General features: G+C 47.1%; 1 pseudogene; it reads left to right on the top strand.

Annotated features, from left to right (window-relative positions):
• The first annotated feature begins 7,912 nt into the window (after positions 1–7,912).
• On the top strand, positions 7,913–8,737 carry LOC115295176 (annotated as a pseudogene).
• Positions 8,738–8,805: the final 68 nt, after the last annotated feature.

Genomic DNA, 8,805 nt, shown 5'->3' with positions numbered 1-8,805 from the left:
CAAAACCCTTAGCTGATGATTTTAAAAAACTCCCTCCTCAGAATAAGAACCCGTTGATACACGGATATGTAGATGTAGATACAGATGTAGTTCTACAATCAGTCCTATAGCTCTTTGGGGTTTCCAGTTTTTTGTTTTTTTATTTTCTTAAGTTCATACATTTTGAGAGAGAGAGAAAGTACATGCAGGAGCAGGGAAGGGGTAAAGACAGAGACAGAGAGAGTCCCAAGCAGGCTCTGTGCTGGCAGATGCGGGGCTTGAACCCACGAGCCATGAGATCATGATCCAAGCCTAACTCAAGAGTCAGAGGCTTAATTCACTGAGCCACTCAGGCACCCCTGGGGTTTCAAGTTTTGACTTCTGTTGGGTTGTAGATATTCATGAGAAAGGCAACAGAATTGAAATTTGGAGTCAGAAAGATTTTAAAGAACATATGGTTATGGGGCGCCTGGGTGGTTCAGTCGGTTAAGCATCCGGCTTCGGCTCAGGTCTCGATCTCACAGTTCGTGGGTTCGAGCCCCGCGTCAGGCTCTGTGCTGACAGCTCAGAGCCTGGAGACTGTTTCAGATTCTGTGTCTCCCTCTCTTTCTCTCACCCTCCCCTGCTCGTGCTGTCTCTCTCTGTCTCGCAAAAATAAATAAAAAGCAGAAAAAAAAATTTAAAAAAAGAACATACAGTCTAACTCCCTCATTTGAGAAATGAGGGGCTGAGGCACAGCAAGGGACAGTCTCTCATGCCGGGCAGTGTGCCTTCCAGGTTCCTACTGACCTCTGATCCCATCGGTGGTAAGTTGTGCTCTGTCGGGGGCTGGATTCGAAGGAGACAGAGAACGTGCATAAACCTCCTCACACACTGGCAGGCACAGTTGGCGGATAACCAATTGCTGACCGGTTTTATCAGTGACTCACATTTAGGATTTAAGATGGGGGTAGGGGGGCAAGTCACTGAGCTCCCCTTGTCAGTCATTATACTGAGAGAACTTGCCGAGAGCAGAGAAAGAGCCAAACCTTTGACCTTGACCCAGTAGCCAGCCATGGTCATGTGCAGAGAGGCATGTGAACCCCACGTCTGCCTTGGTGCCTGGACTGCCCAGGAGTGTGGGTGCCAAGCAAGCCCAGCATGAGAGTTAACCCTCCCAAGGACCGGACGTGAGTCCTCAGGAGACCAGGAGTTCCTTACGAGGCTGAGAACTTTGTTGCTGAAATTCTGAGAATAACGGGGGTCTTGGCTTCTAGCCTGGGTAGCCCCAGAGCAGGCACAACAGAGAAAGGAGCAGGGGTGTACCCGCACCCCTTCCATAGAGAACTTCACAGCACACGCACCCAAAGATTTGGCATCCCAAATGTGACAATGGTCAGAATGCGGGCGGCTGAGCATTCTCAAAAATATCTAGTGGAGATTCTGCAGAGGCTGGGGGTCCTGATGAACCATTAGGACAAGGACCATGAATGGCTGCTCATGAACGGCCAAGTGGACAGGGCTCGTGCATATGAGTAGCCCCGGGGACCCCATGTCTACCAAGGACAGCAGACACACAGGCCACATGGTGCAAGCTCAGCCCTGACTTAATAAACAGCAGTAGGAACGGAGCGCCCCTCTCCTGGGAACGGGCAGGATACAGCAGAGAAGAAGGAGAAAGACTTCTTTCGGAGCATCCCCAGGTCACCAAAGCAACTGTGATCGCTCATGGTTTGTGATCATTGCAGCCAGCTCTAGAGAATGCTTGTCTTGTTTGTTTCGCGTTCTGGTGTTCTCCAGTCTTGGATTACATGAGATATTGGGGCACCTGGGTGGCTCAGTCAATTGAACATCCGACTTCAGCTCAGGTATGATCTCACAGTTCGTGGGTTCGAGCCCCATGTCGGGCTCTGTGCTGACAGCTCAGAGCCTGGAGCCTGCTTCAGATTCTGTGTCTCCCTCTCTCTCTGACCCTCCCCCGCTCACACTCTGTCTCTCAAAACTAAATAAGCATTAAAAAAATTTTTTTAAATAAATGAGATAACAAACATAAGCCACCCTGCGTGCTCTGTCCCCGGCACAAAATGAGCACGGAATCGATGACAAGTGCTTTTCCCCGCTTCTCTCTGGAGTCTGATTCTCATCTGAAAATCAGCTGGACCACACGTACTCACCCCGAAAGATGGGCTGTTACGTAGATGTAGAGATTGAGAGATGTACCCTCCCCTTGCTGGCGAGGCAAGTGTAGGTCATCTCTCATTCTCTTTATTCATAAACCAGAAATAATATAACCCCACCCCTCCCCTACCTACCTCATTGGGAGGATTACATGAGATCATGAAAAAGGAAGGAGCTTTATCAGATTCTGAAGGCTGCGACGCCTTCATAATTCTTACTATCCCAACACTGCCGGGAAGATGACGGACAGAACTGTCAGGACTCCTTCCAAACCACCCCCTCAAAGAACAAGGCAGCAGCCCTCTCTCTCTCTGTCACTTTTTTATTTTTTAAGAAACAAATTCCTGGGATTTATCTGATTGCCACTTTGCTCAAGCAAATCATTTTTCTAATCTAAATGCAGTAGCAGTTGCAGTCTCTGGAAAATGACTTACTCTTCTTACTACTCTGCTTTGGGGACAGGAAGAAAATGAGACAAACTGTTAAAGGGGTGCTTGGTATTTCATTCCACATTACAGAAACCCCAACACGGCGATCCTGGGAGATTGTTTCCAGAGTCACAGGGGCCAGAGGGTGGGTGGGTGAGGGAAGCTGGGAAGCTGGTAGCCGAGGGCAGCTGAGGAGGCGGTGACCACGAAGGGGCAGAGGAAGACGCTCGGGGCTGGGCGTGGGGCCGGGTTCCTGCCACCTGCACCCACCCACATCCACACACAGATCCCCACGGTCCACGCTCTCTCTTTTCTCAAAGCTCTAAAAGCCCACTACTTTTTTTTAAATTTATTTCTGAGTGAGAGAGAGAGACAGAGTATAAGCAAGTGAGGGACAGCGAGGGAGACACAGAATTCGAAGCAGGCTCCAGGCTCTGAGCTGTCAGCACAGAGCCTGACACGGGGCTCGAACCCACGAACCGTGAGATCATGACCTGAGCCGAAGCCAGACGCTCACCTGACAGCCACCCAGGCGCCCCAGTCCACTCTTAAGAAAGACACTAACAGGGGTCCCTGGGTGGCTCCATCGGTTGAGCGTCCAACTCTTGATTTCAGCTCAGATCATACGCTCACAGTTCGTGAGTTTGAACCCCCAGTCAGGCTTAGTACTGACGGTGCAGAGCCTGCTTCAATTCTTTCTCCCTCTCTCTCTGCCCCTCTCTGCCTCTCTCTCTCTCAAAATAAATAAATAAAGTTAAAAATTAAAAAAGAAAAAGTAAAGAAAGACTCTAATAGGGGCACCTAGGTGGCTCAGTCGGTTAAGTGTCCAACTTCGGCTCAGGTGGTGATCTCGCGGTTGTGGGTTCAAGGCCCACGTCAGGCTTTGTGCTGATAGCTCAGAGCCTCCTTCAGATTCCGTGTCTCCCCCTCTCTCTGCCCCTCCCATGCTCATGCTCTGTCTCTTTCTGTCTCTCAATAATAAATAAAAACATTTTTTAAATTAAAAAAAAAAGGAGAGCTGATAAGCAAGCCCCACCCCCACACATTTTTCTTGCAACTTCCTGTTATTCTATCTTTATTTCAAAATATAAAGGTTAAAATAAAATGCATCAGGTTTTCTCATGTCTTTATTTCTTTTTTTTAATTTTTTAATGTTTTATGTATTTTTGAGAGAGAGAAAGAGTGTGAGCAGGGGAGGATCAGAGAGAGAGAGAGAGACACGGAATCCAAAGACAGGACTCTGTCAGCACAGAGTCCGATGCAGGGCTCAAACCCACGAACCGTGAGATCATGACCTGAGCCAAAGCCGGATGCTTAACCGACTGAGCCACCCAGGTGCCCCCCTGCCCCGCCGCCTTTTTTAAAGAAAGGCAAACTGCCACTTGTAGTACTTCAGTTGGATGTGTCTGGAGTCTCAGAAGCCCGACTACCCTACATTCTCCTACAAATGGACCTTGACAGCTTGTTTGGAAGTTCTAGCAGGGGAGAGAAGCTAGAACTTCCATATAGGAGAAGGGTTGTCCTCTGCGACCAAGCCCACAGCTTCCAGAAGGAGGCACATGGAGCGGTGAGGGAGGAAGGGGACACGGCCTAGACAGCCAGATCAACCGAACCAATGCTGGCGATCGATGGGGCGACAGATGTCACAGCCAAATAGCCCTCACATCCTCTTTCTTTCTTTTGCTAGATTATTATCACTCTCGTATGTACCTACCAAGTCTTCATTCTTCAAATCATTCATGCATCATTGGTCAGTACAAACAAGGCATTCAGTAAATGTTTATTAAAGGAGTGAATGAGTCGTCCCTGTTTTTCTGTGATAAAGAGGCTGTGAGGAAAAAAAAGACAGAAAAATGCTGTGAACCAATAAAATGACGTAATCTTGCAGATAAGAGCATGCACGTGGGACTCAGCCAACCTGACTGAAATCCCACCTCGACGTGCTCCCCTACCTGTGTGTCTTCTGAGCTTGGTTCCCTCACCTTCTACGTAGGAGCGGTACTAACATTGTACAGTTTTTACGAAGATTACATGAATGAATGCAATGTGATGCAGTGAGAAATTTATGTTTGGTCTTCTCCCCAGTTCCTGACAGTAAGGAAGTAATAGCACTACTGGGTATTTGCCCAAAGAATACAAAAACGCTAATCTGCAGCGATGTATGTACACCTTTGTTTATTGCAACATTATTTACAATAGCCAAATTATGAAAGCAGCCCAGATGTCCATCAATGGATGAATGGCTAAAGGAGATAGGATCTATATACAATGGAATATTATTCAGCCAGAAAAAAGAATGAAATCTTGCCACTCGCAACACCATGGATGGAGCCAGAGAGTATAATGCTAAGGGAAATAAGGCAATTAGAGAAACACAAATACCATATGATTTCACTCAAATGAACAAAGGGGGAAAAAAGAGAGAGAGAGAGGCAGAGTTAACTATAGAGAACAAACTGGTGGTTACCAGAGGGGAGGGGAGAGGGGGGAGGGGTGAACTAGGTAGAGGGGATTTAAGAGCACACTTATCAGGATGAGGTCTGAGGACTATATGGAAGTGTTGAATGATAATATTGTACACCTGAAACTAACACCAGACTTCAATGTTTTTTAAATAAATTAAAAAAATCAAATAAAATTCTTGACATTTCCTGATAGGAGCATCTTTTGTTATTTTTAACCAGCCCCTTTCCATACCGGAGTTTCTGCTAATTAAGTGATTCTTGGTGGACCCAAGAGAGTTTCAGGAAGAAGACTGATTGCCTGAGACACCAACCCTGTGGTTAGAGGATTGGAACTTTGAGCCCCATCCCATATCTCCAGGGAGCTGAGTGGGGTTAAAGATTGAATTCAATCACTAACCGTCAATGATTTAATCAATCACGCCTGAGTAATGGAGCCTCCATAAAAACCCATAAACAATGGGTTCTGTGAGTTTCCAGGGTGGTTTTTTTTTTTTAATTTTTTTTTTATGTTTTTTTATTTTTGAGAGACAGAGAGAGACAGCTGGAGCAGGGGAGGGTCAGAGAGAGAGGGAGACACAGAATCCGAAGCAGGCTCCAGGCCTCTGTGCTAGCTGTCAGTGAGATCATGACCTGAGCCGAAGCCGGACGCTTAACCGACTGAGCCACCCAGGCGCCCCTTGGTTGGTTAAACAAATCAAAGTTCTGGGAGGGGGCACACTTCAGTCAGTGGAGCAGACGAGTCTGGATTTCCGCTCAGGTCCTGATCACTCAGTTTGTGAGTTTGAGTCCCGCATCTGGCTCTGTGCTGGTAGCATGGAGCCCACTTGGGATTCTCTGTCTCTCTCTCTCTCTCTCTCTCTCTCTCTCTCTCTCTCTCTCTCTGCCCCTCCCCCATTCATGTCCCCTCACTCTCTGTCTCCTCTCAAAATAAATAAATAAATTTAAAAAAATAAATAAAAATAAATTTTACAGAATTTTTTAAAGTGCTGGAATTATGGCATGCCCAGAGGGGGCGTGGAGCTCCGTGAACCCCCACCCCCACCCCTGCCGTACACACCTTCACATCTCCATTTGGCTGTTCCCGGGTTGTAGTCTTTATAATTAACTGGTAACAGTAAGAAACAAAGTGTTGTCCTGAGGTGTGTGAGCCATTCTAGCAAATTATCAAACATGAGACGGAGATCGTGTGTAGCTGGATGACCAGAAGTACAGGTCACAACCTGGGGCTTGTACTTAGTGTCTGAAGGGGTGAGGTGGCGAGAGCAGTCTTGTGGGACTCACCCCTTGACCTATAATGTCTGCACTAACTCTAGGTAGTGTCAGATCAGATCAGAACTCTAGGACCCCCGGCTGCTGTCTAGACAGTTAGAGAATTGGTTGGTCTGAGGGAAAGTCCCACATTGGGTGTCAAAAGTGTTGGGAATAAAAGCAGCTTGCATGCACAGACAGTCCTTAAAATAGCACCTGGGCAGATAGCAAGTTCTCAAATTTGGCTGTTATTATCTCCGGGATGCCTCTTCTGACCTGGCTCCTCCCCTATCCCTGGCCCCCCCTCCCCATGTGTGTCCAGAACATTCTGTGTCCCCGGACCCAGCACATACAGGTTATCTAGCACTCTGCAACAAACGACCCCAAGACTAGTGTCTAAAAGTAACGATACCACTTATTTTGTTTACGAATCTCACTCGGGCAGGCTCCTAGAGGACTGCTCACCTCTGCTCCAGTTGGCATCAGCCAGTGTGGCCACAGGCTGGGGGGCTGGGATTGAAACGTTCACTCATGTGCCCAATATCGGCTACAGTCTCACAGCGGGGACCTCAACCGGGGTTCCCCATCGGAATCAGAAATGTGGCCTCTGCCTGTGCCCTGGGTTTCCTCACAACGCGGTGTCTACGTATCCCAACAGAAAAAGAGCCAAGTGGAGGCCATATTGTTATTGATGACGGAGCCTTGGAAGTCACAGTGTTACTTCCTCCACAATCTATTCAAGGCACAAAGGTCCTCCAAGCTCAAGGTACAAAGACACAGATTCCTCTTCACAACGGAAGAGTGGCAAGCTCCTGGAAAACACATGGGACCTGAAATATATCTCTATCAACCATGCCTTTTGTTTTCTGGGGCCGTGTCAACCCTGGAGAGATTGTCCCTCCCACGGTTAACAGATGCCTAGAGATGGTAAACTACTGACCCACAAGCACACTTTTCAAATACACACCAACCAGTCCAGAGCCCACAGACAACCAACGTCTTTATTGGTCTGTCATGCTCGCAGCTACTACCCCCTGTGCCCTTGTCACCCTGGAGTCACATCCCAGACAACTAGGGACAGTCCCTATGCCTCAGAGCTCACTGAAATTACTCAAAATAGCCAAACCTAAGCCTGTTTGCCCTGCCTCACTGGTGCCTTCCTTCTGAAACCACAATGGAGGTTCTTTCTCACCTTTTCCCTCCTCTGTACCTCCTGACTGATCCTGGTGCTTCCCTCGTGCCCTTGCCCCCTCCCCGTGGAGTCCGTGAGTATAATGAAATATCTTTTCAGTCATAAATGTCTCCTGATCAGTTCACCTGACTCTACCTCAAACTTTTTAATAATATCTGTATTTTAGAATAATCACGGCAGCCATTTTGGGGAAATACAATCTTCCACCCTCTGCCTTATAATTGATTATGTATATGCCTTGCCCCTCAACATGACTGGGTTCACACAGGAAACAGACCCTTCTTTTATTTCTTTAGCCCCTATACCCGGTACATAAGAAGTACTCGATAAATGTTTTTTGACTAACTGGCTGACTGAATACTTAATAGCCATACTACAACCTCCTTATTAGGTATCGTGCCTTTTTCCTCTTCTGGAACGGCGACCGTCCATAAACATTTAGAATGGTCCAGCGTTTGATATACTGTCATAGGCTGTTCTACAATACAGCCTCTAACAAAACTAGGCTTTTATTTTTTTAATTTTTTTATGTTTTATTTATTTTTGAGAGAGAGAGATCATGAGTGGCAAAGGGCAGAGAGAGAGAGAGAGGGAGACATAGAATCAGAAAGAGGCTCCAGGCTCTAAGCTGTCAGCACAGAACCCGATGTGAGGCTCGAACCCACGAACTGTGAGATCATGACCTGAGCCAAAGTCGGATGCTTAACTCACTGAGCCACCCAGGTGCCCAAAACTAGGCTGTCTTGAACCCTGGTAATAAAATCGTTTACCTTTATTTATTATTTTTTAATTTTTTTAATGTCTGTTTATATTTGAGAGAGACAGACACACAGACAGAGCTTGAGCGGGGGAGGGGCAGAGAAACAGAGACAGAATCTGAAGCAGGTTCCGGACTCCGAGCTGTCAGCACAGAGCCCAACATGGGGCTCGAACTCAAGAACAGGGAGATTATGATTTGAGTTGAAGTTGGACACTTAACTGACTAAGCCTCTCCGTCCCTCGTGGCCCTATAGAACTGTTTACCTTTATACCAAGGAGGTTAGGAAAGCCAAAATCTGCATATGGCGTGTGCTCAGGTCCACTTCGAGGCGTTCGTGCTGTGAAACCTAAAGTTCTCTGAGGTGGTCTAAAATGGGTCAGCAGACCCATGGAGGCTCCCATGTGCCACATCTGTTCGTGACAGGATCACATGTGCTTTCCTCATTGAGGATCAGAAAATCATTGTGAAAGTGTTGAAGGCACAAACACAGAGTCAGAAAGCTACATAAAAAAAAATGAAGATTTTTTAATAGCTAAGGAAAGGAAAGGAAAGGAAAGGAAAGGAAAGGAAAGGAAA

Source organism: Suricata suricatta, chromosome 7 (genome assembly GCF_006229205.1).
Source record: "Suricata suricatta isolate VVHF042 chromosome 7, meerkat_22Aug2017_6uvM2_HiC, whole genome shotgun sequence".
Lineage (NCBI taxonomy): Eukaryota > Metazoa > Chordata > Mammalia > Carnivora > Herpestidae > Suricata > Suricata suricatta.
The sequence above is the reverse complement of the archived record's forward strand: the minus strand, read 5'-3'. Positions and strand labels throughout refer to the sequence as shown.